Source organism: Dermacentor albipictus, chromosome 2 (genome assembly GCF_038994185.2).
Source record: "Dermacentor albipictus isolate Rhodes 1998 colony chromosome 2, USDA_Dalb.pri_finalv2, whole genome shotgun sequence".
NCBI classification, from domain to species: Eukaryota; Metazoa; Arthropoda; class Arachnida; order Ixodida; family Ixodidae; genus Dermacentor; species Dermacentor albipictus.
The window spans coordinates 202,480,925-202,500,066 of NC_091822.1; the positions used below are offsets into that span (position 1 = coordinate 202,480,925).

General features: G+C 42.8%; 1 long non-coding RNA gene across 1 annotated transcript; it reads left to right on the top strand.

Annotated features, from left to right (window-relative positions):
- The first annotated feature begins 2,624 nt into the window (after window positions 1-2,624).
- Window positions 2,625-16,018, top strand: LOC139056410 (uncharacterized). The gene is made up of 2 exons (XR_011512354.1): window positions 2,625-4,662; window positions 13,993-16,018. It is a non-coding gene; the product is annotated as an uncharacterized lncRNA (long non-coding RNA).
- The last annotated feature ends 3,124 nt before the right edge of the window (window positions 16,019-19,142 follow it).

The following is a 19,142-nucleotide window of genomic DNA, read 5'->3' on the forward strand; positions in this document are numbered from 1 at the left end:
AACTTTTTGCCAATGCTTGTCGTCGGATACAACTTTAGAAAAAAGGGGGCGTTTACTCCTCCGAGGCGGATGCGCACGAACATCCACCAATGGGCGCGCACTCTGGACCGACGTCATGCGCCGGATGGGCTGACCCCGCCGTCGGAGAAGATGGCCGCCCGGGCTTCGAACTGGGCTAATCATAGCATAGAGTTTCCTACAAATTTTGTAGGAAACTCTATGAATCATAGGGCTAGCCACCATAATAGGGCTAATGCCCCAACCACTGGCACGTGCTGGAAAGCTTCGGCGCGCGCCGAAGGGTCAAATGCGTCAACGCGTCGGTCGCAGCTGTGCGCGTCAACGCCTCGTCTGAACTGTTTGTGATTCTCTATCATGCCGGAAATATTACTGCGAGCTTACGATGCGGCATTTGTGCCGCGTGCGTTTATTCTAAGCCGTGATCCGGCGAAGAAACATTGCAGCGAGCATCGCTGACGCTGCACTACGCTTTGCCTAAAAACAGGATCCCACGGCGACCGCTGCAAACACACATCCTGCCTGTTTGTTCCATGTCTGTTTTATTTCGCTCCCGAGTGAAGTTACGAAGAGAAAAGTTTGCCAAAGTCTGGTGCCTACTGTCAGCGGCGGGTGTGTTCGGGTACTGTGTCGCTGGCGTTTCTCGTAGGACGGCGTGAAGTGATGGAGCAAAACCATTCTCAGGAGATATGAGAAAAGCGTGTGAAACAAACCTACGAGCGTCTCAACGGAAAATATCTGGAAAAGAAGCCTCCAACGCAAAGATTTGTCGCCGTCAACTTAGCGTGAACGATCGTTTTCAGCAGTGAGATGGCCGAGCGTCTAGGCGGTGCGTTGTGTAGCACCGTCGATTGATGCTTTCCACCAGTGCTCACCGCACGCGCAAGCTGTAGAATGCCTGCTGTGGCACTGTCACGCATAAATTGTGTTGCCAGCACTCGATGTGGTTTCCCACAACATAGCTTCGCGCTGCTTTTCCATTTTCGTGATATGTTGCAATTAAAAATTCCCAAGACAATTAAGAAAACGGTTAAAAAAAAAAACGAAAGGTAGGCACATCAGCTTGTGAACCCGCTCATATAATACCTCTACCCAGGTCTGTTTGTAAATGTGTGTGTTTTCTTGCGTTTGTCAATTTTTCTTTTTGTATCCCACATTTCTTTACATTTGAGTTTTTCTTAGTTTTCGCGTTTGTGTGCCTGCAGCTTCCATGCATGTTTGCGCTTACTCTTATTTCTGTCCCTTTATTTTATATTAGCATTTGTTTTTGCTAGTTTTCTTTTAGCAAAGTCTTTACACATTTTCATTAACGCATCTCATTGAAAGCACTAAATCCTACACTGCAGGGCTGGCCTCTTCCATCTCATTAAAACCTTTCTTACTGGTCTACCTCGTCTTCTCAATCTGCCTACTCGCTGTGTTTTCTGTCCCGCTGTGTTTTCTGTCCTTGCTTCTTGTGTTGTTGCTGCAATGTGATTAACCAACTTGCTCAAAACAAATTTTGATCACCTATGAAAACAGAAAGGTTTAGAGATACAGTTTCTTAAAAGCGTAATGTGGTTGCACAGCAACTTTGCCTCTTACTTCTGTTCATGTTTATGCATCAGTACATGTGGCAGCTCGCCAGAAGTGCACATGAAAGGCTGCATATTGCAAAGCAACACCTTTCTATGCTGTTGCATTTTTCATGCATTCAGTCTTAGTAAACAGGCGATTTTGCTGCCCATCACATAGGGTAAAAGTTTTCAACACGAATAACATTGTGCAGTGGGGAGTCAGTTCCTGTCTGACGCTTTCGTCATTGCAAAGACATTTTTCAGTGAATGGAGCCCAGCAAAGCAGTGCACTGAGAGCTTTTGCAACTTTCACCATTTATTACTTCACAAATGTCATTGTCTGAACCTGGCCGTCCATCACTATGCCGATGGCTTGTGAATTAAATAATTGCCTCAATAAAACACATTCAACTTCACGTAGCATTTTTAGTACCACCAATGCTAGCAGAGCTACTCAGGGTGAATAATTGTGCTTACGTTGGTGCTTACGTTGTGCTTACGACTGGCCCGCTTGTGTTCGGAAAGCCTGTATGTGCACTGCTTCGCGCGTAGCTGCTGCCTTTTCTGAGCAATGCCGAAGTGCAATCCGAGCTATTGAGTAGTGGGCTGCAACAGCACGTACACCAACTCATGAGGAACAAAGTTTTACAGGTTTCCAAGTCGACCGTATGAAGCCGAACGGCGTCAACACTGGATAGCGCTTGTCCGACGGCATAAGCTGTTTTATGTTCCGGCATTATGCCAAGTGCGTTATAACGCTAAATTCTTTGCTTTTACAGCAATGATGGCAGCAACGGACACCTACAGTCAGTGGCGTAGCTAGGTCGTCTGGCATCCGGGGCCCATAGGTCTTCTGCCCGCCCCTCCCCTTCCCCCGAGCTCTAGTTTATTGGAGGAAGGCGAGGATATCAACAATTTCCGTGTGTCTCCAGACGTATATGACATCCCCCCCCCCCCCCCCCCCCCCTGCTACGCCACTACCTGCAGTGCGTACCAGGATATGCATCAAACAAAGTAGTTTGTTCCTACACTGTACCGCAGTAAAGCTGTGGAACTCTTTCCCAATCCTCTCCCATTCAAACAGTGCTAGGGCTTGCTAAGAGATTTGAGGAGGGGTTGCAGCCGGCTGAGCTGGCATACACCCTTCTGCGCCCAGCATGTCAACGAAGGGGCAGATGAGATCACCAAAATTTTTGACAACGTGGTTTATTGGAACCTCCTTTGCACGCACTGAAAAATCGCAACATAAAAGTATCGCACTTCCAGTAACTAGGGCGAAAATATTTTCCCAGCGTAGTCTAACACAACTGGTAAGTTCATCCCCTTTTCTGTGTTTGGGGAGAGCAACGTTAGAATACCTCTGGTAGGTCTTACGAGTCGTTCGTACGCCCGACGTTCTTAGATGAGATGTTTTGGATTCGTATTTGCCGTCCTGTATGTACAGGGAAACTACCGCGGCGTCCTTGCACTTCCCTGTGATGCCAGCACGGCAATCGCAGCTCCCCGCTAGGATTTGTCTGCTGTCGCCAATCTTCAAGAATCAATTTGACCTACAATTTCATGCGTCCACACTGTAGATAACGAAGTAACTTACGCTGAGCTTCACGCCTCTCGCTGGTGCATTATTTTTCGTTTGCAAAATAAACCTAGCAGTCACTTCTGATCAGTCCGTGTTCAACACTTCCCTCACGTCGTAGACGTGCCCCACTTCAAATAGACGACTTCCTTTCTTTAAATTCTTTTCACGAAAAAAGCTATGAAGATCTTGTAGTTCCCGAAACCCGGTTAAAATTAATATTGGCACGCCGTTTCGCGCCATCGCTACCGTTTCACAGGACGCCAAACACGCAGCGTGGGCTGCTGACGCTGTGAGTAATCCTACCACATTCGCACAACTATTCGTCAGATGGCGCTAGGGGTCGGGAAGACAGGGCGCCGCCTAGCACTTGCAACGTGCCCATAGCACTGGCCTTCCGTCAGGCAAATCCCAGGGCACAAACATAACACCATATACGCTCCGAGAACTCGTTAGTGATCAGGACCGTCGGTATCTTGTTGCGGCGAAAGAAATCGTGCACACGACCTTGTCGCGCACAACGTGTAGTACTTCGTGCTGCATCTTCTTTTCTCCGCATTTTGTGGGCGCTTTCGCGAGGGCGTCGACAGTTTGCCACCCGAAATATGCGAAGCTTTGACCTCCCTCCTCACCTTGAACACTGTGCTTTCGCTGACACCGAGCATCTTGAGTTTGTAATGGCTGTGATAAATGCATTGTTTTATATATACCTATTCACTATCAACTGAATCATTTGAAGCTTGGAACAGGAGTAGTATATATGCCGCGTACATGTAAACAAGTGCAAAAGCCATGCAGAGCTGCTCTTTCTACTTTCGTCACTTGCAATAAGCTAAAGAGCAGACAACGGGCAGCGTTCAAGGCACGGGGTTATTTTTCCGTCGCGATCCGGCATGTGCTGTAGCACATGAGAGCTCTACTAAACCAGTCATCAAAATACAAGAGTCTTTATTTATGCCGAGAATTGCGCGTTTCAGAAGCACGATTATTTTAGAGGGATTATTTTAGTCGTGGAGGCAATCGTACGTCGCCCTTCGGTCATCTGGGCGGGGCCTCCCCTTTTTTCTAAAGTTGTATCCAACTTATAGACACCTCAAAGTCTACATCAGGTCTAACTGCACACTTTTGTATATACATGTGATGTTCCAACGAAGAAGAAGACTGAAGAGACAAGAACAGGAAGAGGAAGAAGAGAAAGAAATGGTCAAGATGTATCATATTACCACCCGATTCGTGGCCTATCCCCCTCAGTGGGTTTGTGCCATTAACTGAGGCTTCATCATCATCATCATGCATCCCTGTAAATAAATGAGTGCATTTTAACTCATACTTTATATTTGGCGCAGCCAACCATCTGGCTTGAAATAGCATTGGTAAGAATAGATGGGCGTGAGGACCTACCTGCTTGATGGCGAAGACCAAGTGCTTCTTCAGGAATCGGCAACTTCATCGGAACTGCTTCATGCATCACTGAGAAGAGTCAACTGAGCGAAGCGGCCCTCGTTGAGAAAGGTGCGGCACGAATTGATGCTTCTATGTTTGAATTTGAGATTATGTTTCCGGGACATTCAGGGATAGATTCCAAGAACGAGACTGAGCACACTAATAACGCCTTGTTACAAGCGCTGTTGCAGCAGCAGACCACGCAGATGAGCAACAGCGACTAATTCTCGAAGCAGTTTGCGACTTACTAAGAGCACAGAAACCATACCGAGAAGAGATTAAGCCTGACAGTTTCGATAGGGCGTACAATACCATCAACTTGTGGCTCAGATTTTATGAATATGCATGTGAGTAAAACCTCTGGATATTATTGGGCGACAAAGTGTGTAACATGCGCCATTTTTTACCTGGCAATGCCAGAAAATGGTGGGACATGCGAATCGCAAGCCAATGCCTTGATTCATGGCACAAATGGAAAGACAGTTTTCTTTCCGCCTTTGAGCGAAATCTGGTTCACAGATGGGACGACGTAATAGCTTTCAGACAAAGAGAAGGGACAGTCATGGATTATTTTTTCGCGAAGAGACATTTACTCTACATTGCCGATCGTAGTCTACCGGACTCTGCAATCCTTCCGCTGATAATTCAAGGCATGACTAATGAATTGCAAAGAGAGGTTCGTGTACACTGTACAACCTCCACAGATGACTTACTTGCTTGCCTTAATTATGTGTCCAGCGATTGTCTGATTGACGGTCCCATCAAAAGGCATAGTACTCTACCACTGAGCATTGACGCACATGGTGAAACGGTAGAATACTTTAATACTGAGTCTGACCATTGTGAAATGATGGAAAAGGTATAACTTTTGAAATCAAATCTTTTATTTATTTAAAATGATGGTAAATGGAAAAAGTGCGGACTCCCTGGTTGATACCGGAGCATCCGTAAGCCTGGTAAATCAGGAACTTGTCCAACCAAGCAAGGTGTATGAAGGAAGAATAGTTAGTGTTCAAAGCTACGATGAAAAAACTAGAAGGTTGCAACATTGGACAGAAGTAGAAGTTGGATTTGGTGGACATCATCTGAAAGTAGATGCCCTTGTCATGCCGGGTGTTGACTTTATGTTTATTTTATGTAGACCTTATATGTAGCGATTGAAGATGAATATTTCTTGGAGAGACGGAGGGACCGCTGACAGATCATTTAAGCCTAATTTGTGTGGAATTGAAAATTCACGTCAAAGAGTTAGAAATGCTGATAAGATACTGACAAATTTTCCCAATCTTACTTGTGTTGAGATGCACCCGCTAGCAGCACATGTACTCAAGGTACCTTTTAAGCTTCGTGACGTCACAGTAGTGTGTAATAAATCGTACAGTCTCTCCCATGAGGAAAAGATCTGGCTAAAGGCAGAATTTCAGCAAATGCTGAATGCCAGTATTTTAAGGCCTTCAACATCCACCTTCGCGTCAGCAATCACCGTAGTACCGGACGACGATGGCTCATTTCACCGTTGCACAGATTACCAGCAGATAAATGGCCAGACTGATTTGTTTCCTTTTTCCATGCCCCGAATAGACGAGCTCATCAATGAAACTATAGGATCAAATTTTTTATCTCCGATCTACCTCTGTAAAGGATACTGGCAGGTGCCACTACAAAAGGATTGCAAGCAGTACACTGCTTTTGTAACACCTTTCGATGCGTATGAGTACAACCAGTTACCATTCGGTTGGAAGAATTCTGGAGCTTGGTTTCAGAAAATGCTGAATGGGATTCTTGACGAGTTCCTGGTAATGTTTTGTAACATATACATTGACAACCTCATCATATACTCGCATACAAGAGAAGAACATGAAAAACACCTTTCGTGCATGTTAGAAGCCCTCAGCAAGTCAAAGATTAACAAGAACAAGAGTGAATTTTTTCAGACAAATGTTGTCTTTCTAGGAAGAGTTTTTGATGGTAAAGCTAAAACAACAAAAGAGGAGTCTGTACAAAGGATGAAGAAGCTCATCAAGCCATATGGTCTACACTCACTCCGTGTTTTCCTTGGACTCGCCAGTCATTTCCATGCATTCATTAAAAGGCCCCTTACCAGGCCTCATAGCAAACTTTGGTTACACGCTGGAAGTTATGTGCCCTCTAGGGAGCGTTCTGCCGCGAAAAATTTTCAAATTGGCTCATGAATAGCCGAGATGGAAATATTTCAGTGCCGCAAACCCATTATTTCAGAAGGCGAGCTCCACTGCATAGCGTGACAGCTTTTAGCTCCACTCTAGCCTCCACAAGTGAAATCCCTTTCCTGCGTTCTCTCATACCAGACCTCGAGGATCGTGTGACGCATACGTCATGGGCCCTGCCTTCAATTTTTTTCTCCTCGCTTTCCCTTTTTTTTTTTTTACGGCACTGCGCACGAGTTGTTATGATTGTCTGGTTTCACCCAGCGCACGATTTTGCGCCCTGAGCACAAGGACAAATGACTAGCGGTATAATTCAGTGCTACACAAGTACTGAGGCAGAACAAGCAGATCACAGCGCATGATCACATGCTTGATTCCACACGGTAAAAAATGGCACGGTAGTTTTGGTACCTGCGCACGTGACTGCATGACCGTGCGAACAAGCAGACGAAGCAGAAGTACATTTCTTGCTTCGGTACGAAGTAAAACAAAAAACATGCAGACATCCCATTTGTGTGTTTTATTATTTCTCTAAACTTCAATTCATCAATTCAAGCAATAGATCACACAAATAACAGATGTTGCCTTGAATAATTCTCGAAGTCGCACGTCACCACGAGCGACATCACAATGCGGACACTAATACGTAGGCGCAGGGACACTAGTACGTCACCGTTCGGTTTGGAGCACGGTCACCACGAGAGAAAGGGAAAACGGCATTCACATTGAAATTTCAGGATGCTTGAACACGATGCTCACGAGAACACGATGAACACGAGCTGATGCAAAAGGATGTGCCATTTATGTGGAATCAAGAGTACGAAAAAGCGTACAAGTACCTTGTTGAAGCTAATCGTCGGATCCTGTGCTTGTGCTACCTCACTTCAACAAGCCTTTCTATATCAACAAGACTGAAAGGAACAGCAAGGATGCCAACTCAAAGTGATCGGCTATTATTCTGCTGCATTCTCAAAAGCTCAAGAACATTATACGACCGCAGAAAAAGAGGCTCTGGCTGTTGTGATGGCACTTTGGTATTTCAGAAGCTACATAGAGGGTTGTCATTTACGGCTTTTCACTGACAGCCTCTTGGGATTAACCCAGCCTAAGGGCAGGGTGGCACATTGGATCAGTGAAATACAACAGTTCACTTTCGATGTAAGCCTGGTGATAAGCTCCCTGACGCAGATGCTCTTTCCAGGCTTCACGTCACAGAAGTGAGCACATCCAATCATGGACACATTTACAGCTTGTGGGAAGGCACCGAAGATTTTACTTGTGATAATGGCAAATTCTGCATACTTTGGTGAAAAAGGTTTTGAAGCTGTACCATGACAGCCCAGAGTCAGGAGGGCATGACTGATTTTGGAAAACTTATTGGAAAAAAATCGATTCACATGGAAAAATATGAAGGAAGATATCAAGAACTACGTGAAAACCTGTCACTAGTGCCAGATTAACAAGGCCAAGTATTGTCCAGGAGGGAATCCAGTGGTCATTGCTGATCATTCCCAAGTACCATTTGAAGTAATTCATCTAGACTTTGCCGAAATAAAAAGCGAAGCGAGGGAGTCAGTAAGACTCAAGCATTCCTTGTTGCAATATATGAATGCACACGCATGGCAGGTGCAAAGCCAAGAAAGGAACACACAAATTCTGTTTTGACATTACTGGAGCGAAATATGTTCAAGAACACCAAGGTGGTGGTGTCCGACAACAGGCCAGATTTCTGCAGTAAGAAGTTTCAAGAATGGGCCCATGATATTTGCCGCCCTCTACAATCCAGAAGGAAATGGCCTAGCTGAGAGGCTCATTTGGGACTTGAAAACATTCATCGCAATTTACCATGATTTCCATGGAGGATGGAACTGGGAAGCAGCAGTCAAGCACCACAACCATTCTCATACCATGGGATTAGGATGCATGCCTAACTTTGCTGCATCAGGCGAGGCTACTTGGCTACTGGCAGACTATGACCTTGGAATCGTTGGAAAAGTAGATCCACAGGAAATGCGCAAGACGGAAAAGGAGCTTACACGCTACAGATCAACCATGAAGAGACACTACGATCTGTGACATAGCTCGAAGGTGCCTGTAGTAGACTCTGGAGATAGTTTTAGTCCGAAAGAGTTTAGATTGACCAAAGTCAAGATTTCCTGGGCCCTATGCAGTGATAAAGACCATCAAGCAACAAGGAATTTTAATTTAAGTGTGCAGTGCTTTCAGCGACGTACTAATTGTGCACAATTTTGTCCGACTGGCAAAGAAACCTCACAAAATATGAAAAATACCATGTGACCAGTAGCGTAGCAACAGGGGGGGCTGGGGGGCCGTGGGCCCCGGGTGCACGGGGCCAGGAGGAGGGGGGGGGGGGGGTGTCATATACGTCTGAAGACACACGAAAATTGTCGATATCCTCGCCTTCCTCGACTACACCCGAGGGGGGGGGGGAGTGTGACAGAAGAGCTAAGGGCCCCGGGTGCCAGACGACCTAGCTACGCCACTGCATGTGACTGCGCTCCCACCTGCATCAAAAGCAGCACGCTCAAATAAGCTGATTGAAAGCAACTGTACTGCCTGTGGCAACCCTGAAGAGACGGCGCATCATCACCTTGATCATGGTATGGAAGGAGCACCAACAGCAGGCTTCGTGGCTTCGCAGCTATTCCTTCTTCTCATTTCTACGTCACACTTATTATCCATTTCTCAAGGCCGATTAATCACACTGATAACAAAAGCCCCTCGATAACGCAGCCGAAGCGCCGCTCTGACCATGCACGAAATTCAAAAAGCAATGTGATAGGCATAGAATGTTTAAAAATCCCGGCTTTGCTTGCAACGCATCGAATGAGTGCGTGTGCAGCTATATTTTGTGCCAGAAACTTACTCTGGACCAAAGCCGAATTAAAGTGACGGTTTTAGTTTTCACGAGTGTATGCGTGCTGCAAGAACATGTGTAGAGAAAAAGCAAAACCGATGCATTCAAGAAACTAAATGTATCGCTTCTAAATGAGCCAAATTGGCCATCGGGATGTCTGCACAAAAAAATTACAGGGTCTCTTAAGATCTCTCTTAAGAGGTGAACGGCGAAAGCCTTCTCTTCCTCCTCTTATCATTTGCCCCTCCTCTTTCTCTTTTTTTGGTCATTACTGCTCACTACTAAGCATTTTTAGTTATTTGTAATCAATTATAGTCATTACAAGCTGTCATTACACATGTTGGTCATATCATGGTCATTAGTAGTCATTATTAGTCATATTTAATGAATTGTAGTCGTTACAAGTTGTCGTTAGACATATTGGTCATTTTGTAGTCATTACAGGTAATTTCAGTCATTACTGCTCACTACTAAACATTTCTAGTCATTTGTAATCAATTGTGGTCATTACAAGCCATCGTTAGACACGTTGGTCATATCATAGTCATCAGTAGTCATTACAAGTCATTATTAGTCATTACTAAGCATATTTAATCATTTCTAATCAATTGTAGCTGTTACAATTAGTCATTAGACATATGGGTCATTTCGTAGTCATTAGTTATTCGTAAGCATTCTTAGTCATTTCTAATCAATTGTAGTTATTACAAGTTGTCATTAGATATATTGGTCATTTCATAGTCAATACAACTCATTTGAGTCATTAAAAATGCTTACTAGTGAGCAGTAATTAGTCATTTGTAATCAATTGTGGTCATTACAAGCCGTTATCAGACATATTGGCCATTTCATAGTCATTAGTAGTAATTTTAGTCATTAGAAATTTCTAATCAATTGTGGTCATTACAAACCATCGTTAGACATATTGGTCATTTCAGAGTCATTAGTAGTTATTATTAGTAATTACTAGTCATTTTCAAGCTTTATCAATCTCTATTATAACGTTAGATATATTATAATCTCTATTATAATATTAGATGGCATACCAAACGCCTTCTTAAGACGCTATGCCGAGTGGTGTGCAAAATACTTAGAAATTTTGTTTAGTAAATCACTTCAGCATGGCTAGAATAGCAGCTTGGGCTTGTTGGTTTTCCATCCTGCTAGTAACAGCGCAAAATGTAGACAAGGGACGAGACAAGAAGACACCACAAGCGCTGACTTTCAACAACGTTTATTGGCATGCTTCCGGATGACTGGAAAACAGCAATAATCAAACCCTTACATAAATTGGGAAACAAGAATTGTATAAAAAACTATCGACCAATTTTTCTGATTTCAACAACATGCAAAATTTTCGAACACATAATCTATAAGCATGTAATCGGTTTCCTTGATAAGCATTGTGTATTGACAAACGCTCAACATGGATTACGGCAGGGCTTTTCCACAAACACTCAGTTAGTAGAAACAATTCACGATTTTGCCAACACAATAAATAATAGAAAACAAACCGACGCTTTATTCATGAATTTCAGTGAAGCATTCGACAAAGTAGCCCAAAGCAAATTACTTTACAAATTAAGTTTTACACTTAGAAATGATAAGCTATTAAAATGGATACAAGCGTACCTAACCAATCATTTCCAATTCGTTAGGATAAACCAGACTTCCTCCACCACATTACCTGTTGCTTCTGGCATTCCCCAGGGATCCGCGCTTGGTCCTCCCCTTATTCTTGCTTTATATAAATGACATTGGCAATAATCTATCTGTCAAAATTAAACTTTAAGCGTATGACTGTATACTATATGACAAAACTGACTCGCCCCAAGATCAAATCAGGCTGAATAGTGACTTTGGCAAAATAGTTGCATGGTGTCATCAATGGAAAATGGCTATTAACTATGAAAAAACCATCTTCACGAGAATAACACTAAGGAAAAAGCCCCTTCTCTTCCACTATTTTGCCCAGAACACTTATATCTCCAAAGTATCTCACTGTAAATATCTGGGTACACACATATCTTACAATCTTTCCTGTTCAAAACATACTGACATTGTAATGGCTAATTGTCTTCGTATATTGTTCATACTAAGACGGTCGCTAAATTTCTCCACACCAGCTGTCCACCTCCTGGCATATAATACAATAGTTTGTCCTACTTTAGAATATGCAATAATCATTTGTGACTCCTACACAAAAACAAATATTGATAAATTAGAAAGAATTCAAAAAAAGCTGTCCGATTTATCTACAATTCTTATGGTCGAACTTCAATAACAGATATCCTTAAATGTAGTGGTTTCTCTTGTATTACAGAACAAAATCTTGTTTCCTGATTAAAATTATTTTTTCAGCTAATGAATGACCACTACCATATTGATCCCTCGCACATCTTAGCACTTTTAAATGGTTATGCTACTCATCATAAACACTCCCTAGCAGTAACCCCGTTAACACCACATAGCAACTGCTTCAAATACTCTTATTTTACAAGAACAATAGTTGATTGGAATAAACTTCATGATTTAGTCATTACACTAAATTCTTTATCCCATTTTCATGTGCAACTGCATTCATGACTCAACCATACATAGTTTATTTGCTCAGTTTTTCATCCATTCTGTCCTTTTGCTACGTTAAATTCAAGCGTCGGCATGATTGCTTGAACTGTACATTTGTATGAATATGAACATACTTGTATATTCCCACCCTGCTAAGATTTTGTAAAAGATTGCAGTATCTATAAATAAATGAATAAATAAATAAATAAATAAATCATTTAAAAAAGAAGCAGGGGAGAATCCAGAATTCAGAAATTACTGGACGCCATTGCAAAATTTAAACTTAAAGCTAAATGTGCTAAACAGCACTACTTTGATGTAACACTACCTAATTTTCTTGTTAATCACCCCCAGAGGTTTTGGAAGTACTTTCGTGCTAATAAAAATACATCGCATTCTCTGCCCGAAGAAAAAACTGTTAAGACTAACACATATAACAATGTTTTTCAGTCAGTATTTACTATAGATGATAATATCATTCCCGCAATTGTAACGCAACATCACACGAAAATCGATGAACTAGACATTACGGATGCTGGTATTTTCAATCTACTGCTCAAACTTGACCCCAAGAAAGGTAGTGGCACCGACAATGTACCTAATACTTTCATCAAAAGATATGCAGAGTGGTGTAGTAAATATCTTGGCCTAGTTTTCCGGAAATAACTTTTGACTTCACAACAACCTCATGATTGGAAAATCGCAAAGTTAATCCTGATCCACAAGGGAGGTGACACAACATTACCTTCAAATTTCAGACCCGTTTCACTAACTAGTACATCATGTAAACTTCTCGAACACATAATCTTAAAGCACTTGACAGTATTCCTGGAGTGCATTAATTTATTCTCTTCCAGCCAACACGGTTTTTGCAGTGGTCTATCGACAGTAACTTAACAGAACTAGTCCACAATCTTGCTGTTACAGTTAATAACCGCACTCAAACTGACTTGATTCTACTCGATTTGTCTAAGGCTTTCGACTGAGTATGTCACAGCAAATTAATAGCTAAAGTTGAAAATGTCCTTAGTATAGGAGAACTTTCTGTTTGGATAAAAGGTTTCTTTAGTAACTGCTCGCAATTTGTGGTTTACGAAAAAACACTTTCTAACACAGTCGCAGTAACATCTGGAGTCCCCCAAGGGTCTGTTCTCGGACCATTGCTTTTCTTACTCTATATTAACAATATCACAGCTAACATCAATTGCAATATAAAACTATTCGCGGTAGACTGCGTCATATATAGAGAAATTAATCATTACAATGATGATATTAAATTAAACGATTCTCTAGCTGACATAGCTAATTGTGATGTGATAACTTTATTTGGAATCCGGCGATTGGGAGGCCCGGGCCTGGGGCCGCCTAGATGGCCACTGGGAGCTGCTGCTCCCGTGCGGCTTCCTTGGCTCGCTGGCAACCCAAAGTTGGTCTTGGAGTTCTGAGCTGAGCAGCACGGCCGACCACCGCGCCCGTAGATTTTCTGGGGAGACTGCCATTTTATTTTGGTATATTTCACATCCCCACAACATGTGTTGAAGGGTGGCTCTAACAGACTTGCATAGCTTGCACATATCGCTCTCGTATATATCGGGGTAGAAAGTTTTTAGTTGCACGGGACTCGTATAAGTTTCTGTTTGTAGTCGCCTCCAAGTAACGGACTCAGCTCTGTTCAGTTTAGTGTGAGGCGGTGGTAATACTCGCCTTCGATTTTGATAGAATTTGGTAATATCACAAAATGTTGTTAATATATCTTTTTCTCTCCAGATTTCCTCCTCCGCGTTCTCCTGACCGATGGAAGTCACTCTTTGCTCAGCTCGGCGAGTAAGACCTCGAGCTTCGCGGTGTGCTACCTCGTTGAGGTTGACTGCGGGAATGTCTGGAGTCGTATGCGCTGGGAACCAGAGCAATTGCCTGCCGTTCTTCTCTGCATCGGAGAACTTCGCTTCATTGACTCTGATGATGTGCCATGCCTCAGGAGAGATCCTGCCTTTTGCATAATTTCTAATGACCGCTTGAGAATCGCTTATGATGTACTGAGCATCTGTGGAGACCAATGCTAGTGCAATGGCTACCTCCTCTGCGGTCTCGGAATGTTTGGTATTAACTGATACGCTTGTAAGGGGTTTTTGGGTGTGATCTACGATTACTGCTACATAGCTATTTCTGTCTGGCTATTCAGCCGCGTCTACGAAGATTGCTCTGTCGTCTGACCCAAAGCTTCGGATAATTTTCTCTGCTCTACTCTTGCGTCTGCCGTCGTTGTAACCTGGATGCATGTTCTTGGGTATATTTGGTACTAGGAGTTTGTCACGAATTTCTCTCGTTATCGTCCTCTTTTCCCCGTATAGATTGTGATAATTCATTCCTAGTTCGCTTAGTATATGCCGTCCCGTTTTGGTTTTGGTTAGTCTCTCTGCTTGAGATGTTTGTTGTGCTTCTGTGAGTTCGTCCAGTGTGTTGTGGAGTCCTAACTTTAGCAAGAGATCCGTGCTCGTACTGATGGGAATCCCTAGAGCTAGTATGTATGCTTTTTTTATCACGATGTTAATTTTACGCTTTTCAGCTGCAAACCAATTGTGGAAGGCTGCTATGTATGTGATCTGACTGATTACGAATGATTGTATAAGCCGTATGATACTTTCTTCCTTCATACCTTGGTGTTTGTTACCTTTGTGTCTAATTTCTTTACGGTTTCCCTATTTGTGCCTTTGTTCTCGATTACCAGACCCAGCACTTTGAGCTGGTTGACTATTGGGATATTCCGCCTGTTCTTGGTGTGTAGCTTGATTTGGTGCTCTAAATGGCAGATGCAAATAAACATACAAAAATCCGCGTGCACTGACTAACATAACCAAACTAAAATAGATACAAAGGAAAGCTGCGAGGTTCATCCACAGCAAATATAAATGTACAGATTCGCCAACATATCTTATAACCCAGTCTGGTTTGCGTACACTATCCACAAGAGCGAAACACGCTCGCTTGAAATTCTTATTTCAACTCATAAAAAATAACTATAGGATAGATACCACCAGATACATTTTATTCTCCGAGGCTCGAACTACACGTAACAAGCCTGTGCACACATTGACAGAATACGTATGTAAAAATGACACGTTTAAGTATTCTTTCTTCTCGCTCGCAACAGCAGAATGGAACCAACTTAATGCTACTATAACCAACATTGAATCATTATCAGAACTTATCTCACAAATAGAAAAAAACTCTGTGTGAATGACAGTACCTATGCATGCAGGGACACCAGCACAGATTGCTTTATTCGTTAGGAAATTTTAATAAACCTCACTTATGACAGCTCATTCGTTTCTCATAATGATTCTCAAACACTCATAGCAGGATCACACAGCGGCCGCCACGTACTCCCTGTCAGTCCCTGCATGGGAGATGCCCACTGCACGCTTACGTGCGTCCTGCGGGACCTTTATTAAAGTTTGTCCAATGCAAATCATAGTTACTTCATAGTTACAATGCAAATCATAGTTACAATTTAGTTACTTCCGTTTTATTACTTGCCCCTAGTGATACCTGTGCCATCAATATAAAGCCTCTTGCTTTTTTTTTCATTATTTGCTATTCCATTTGATCTTAACATGGTTTACTTGTATAATATGTATAACTTGCACTGCTTATGTTATCTTTTTTTGTTTAACCTATACTTTTGATTTCCTTGCACTGTACAGCTGAATTATTGTACTGCCCAACTGTCATGCTCTTGAAGGAGAGCAGCAGTATTGAAAATAAATAAATAAATAACTGTCACTGTCAATAACTTTTCATTCTTTAATCTATCTTCATATGGCGTGATGACGCTTCGGCGGACACTCCGGCAGTCACATCTGCTTACACAAACTTCACCATGAGCCTAGAAAGGCTTCCGCCTTAAAAAACAAAAAACCATCAGATTTCAGTGTGCCCTTATTATCAATGAATTCATAAGTGCCGTTGAACACCAGCTGCTGCCTAGAGGATGTATTTGAATAGGTCTCCTTTTGCAGCTACACAGTACTGAGTCCACTTTAATTGTCACATCTTCAGTGGCTTTCTTGATGACCGACATCGAAATTCTATGGCAGACATTCATTATCCTTGCCTTGAGCTCATCTGAAGTTCGTCTCGATCATCTAGGCTCAATCTTTGACATAACCCCAAAGAAAGAAATCGAGTGGAGAGAGGTCAGGTGACCTAGCCGGCCAATTTACAGGCCCGTGCTTTTCAATGTATTGCGCATGAAAAGTAACATCCAGTCAGTTTCGTGCTCGGCTGCTGCTGTGTGCGGCTGCCCCATCTTGCTGATACTACAGCGGTGGAATACGTGACAGCGGGACTTAACTGAGAAACTCATCCACCACTCCTTGAAGGATTTCGTCTATGTGACACTGTCCAGTCAGTGTGTGATCGAAGAAGATGGAAGTGATTATAGCCCCGGCGTAAATTCCGCACCACACATTGAGTGACCACTGGTACTGGTGCCAATTGCGCTTTACCCAGTGTGGATCGGAGTCCCTCCGACAGTGTGCATTACGCAAATTTACCTAGGCATTTCTACGAAAATTGGCTTCATCTGTAAACATGATGTTGCTCAAAAAGTCTGGCAACCCATCGGCTTTTGTGAGGAGCCAGTTTGAGAAATCTAGACGATTCTACAGGTCCCTATCTTCCAAGCATTGGTGCTGGTTAAGGTGGTACGGGTGAAAGGGCGTCATTTAGAATCCTCCAGACTGGTGAATTCGAAATTGGTACCTGGGCGGCCACGTCCTGCACACTAGCATGGGGGTTTGAGGCCATAAATGCTAGAACATCCGTGCGTAGGCTACGACTCAAAGATGGAGTCCTCCACCGCTGTTTCTTGAAGCTGCCGGTTTGTCTCAGGTTTTCATAATGCCTGATGATAGTCGATGTGTTTGGTCTACTGTCACACTTCCGTGACAAATATGTATTTTTGGTCTTCCTCTCGTTGCCATTTGCAGGTGCCAAGGCAAGGATCATGTTTACCTTTTGCTCATTAGAGAAAGACATGGCGACTGGGATAAAACAAAACACACCTTTAAACCTTTGCACTGATGTTCTCAATTCGCTTTTATGGCGATAGGTTTTGTGGAAAAAAAAAAGCATTCGTGCACTTTATCTAAGCGAAGACAACAGCTATCACAGCTTGTTACCAACTAACGCCAAATGCGACGTGTTACTTCGGCAGGGGTGCGGCAGGTAAGGCACTAGCTCTTTCACAATGTTTTTGTTTTATTTCCTTTATTTTGTTCTGGATAACTCGGAGGGAGCCTCTTCGAGGGTGCTGCTTTATGATGCGGATGGGAGCGCATTCAAGTGGTATTGTTCATATTTCGTGGGATTTATTTATCTGTCAGAAAAAATTAGTACACAATTAGTACGTCGCTGAAAATACCACAGTTAGATGTCCCTTGGCTGTGCCTACAAGTGCCTTATTGACACTTTGACAATTAGGATAGTATGTATCGAGTTAGATAATTAATTACAATCCCCTAATTAAATCTCAGTAACTAAAACATTAATGGCAGCTACTCCAATGTACTGGAAAATATATACACTAGGTTTTCTTTGAGTAACACATTGCTCTTTTAAATGTTGGTGCATGATAGTTAATTGGGACACCCTGTATATATTTATGACCTCCGCATGTAAGTGACAATGTTCCCATTCCTAATAAATGTTGTAAATTATTATAATTTTTTCCATGAGTCGTTGGCATTGCTTAGTGGAAAGAGAAGCAATACTGAGACGCACGTCACTCGCATACATTTCACATGCTGTTGATAAAAGATGCTGTTGGAGGTGTCACTGAAGTCGACAAGTGTTTTTTTTTTTGTGTGTGTGTGGCGGTGGGGGGGGGGGGGGGTCGATAAAGCATGCAAAGCAACTTGAAGTGAGGTGAACATACAGCAACATATTCATCCTCTGGGCATAGGCTATCCATACCTTTAGAAATAATTATTAATTGGCTACCTTCTCTCTTTCAAAAATGTCACGAAATTTGTCCTGTGTATATATTTAAATTTATTGTGTATGTGCATGGTGTTTACAGTGGAAATTTGAAACTTGTTGAAACTTGAAATTTGAGAATGTTGAAGTGAGAAATTATGGATGAGGCAGCCACCACTGGTGCTTCTAATGTGCTTGTCCTCCTATTGTCAGGGTTTGCAGAAATAAAGCCAAAGTATGAATTAAATGTCGTGCGAGTCCATGCCAACAATAATGCAGTAAGCTATTAGCCCCAATAAAACTAAGTAAAAAGGTTGAGTCAAGTCAAAAGAAACCTCAAATGACGTGGGTGGCAAAGCTTTGGTAATGACACTTTAGGTGTGTGTGTGTGTGCGTGTGCGTGTGTGTTTGTGTGCTTCATATAGATTCCAAAATGTCTGTTGGATCTGTATAATGATGTTTTTTTGCTGCATGGCGAGTATATTTGCAGAGGTGGTTTCGAGCGCTCTGCATCTCACAGGAATGCTCATGTTGCTCGTATTGTTTCTGGCTGTTTTTCTGCTGCAGGGAGCACGTTTGGATGCTGAAACACTGTGTGTGATGTCTTCCTACAGGTGGGCCAAGTGACTTGTTTGAGAAGCAGAGCATGCAGAGAGAGCTTTGTTTGAATTTTTTGCTCTTTTCAAAGCTTATGCAGGTGTAGTACTTCACAGACATGATCTTCACCCTGCCATCTGTACGCCACAACGTATCTGTCTACAATGCCCATACCTGGAGGGGGGCTCATTAATGTTTCACTGCCGTAAAATTCCAGTATGAAAGATAGGTCAGACACTGCTTATGTCCAAGTGATTCTCTTAGCTTGGACAAAAATCGTTTCAAGAGCAGTTCAAGCTAGCCTTTGTCCGTTTAACCCTTTCTGTACGGAAGCTGAGCTC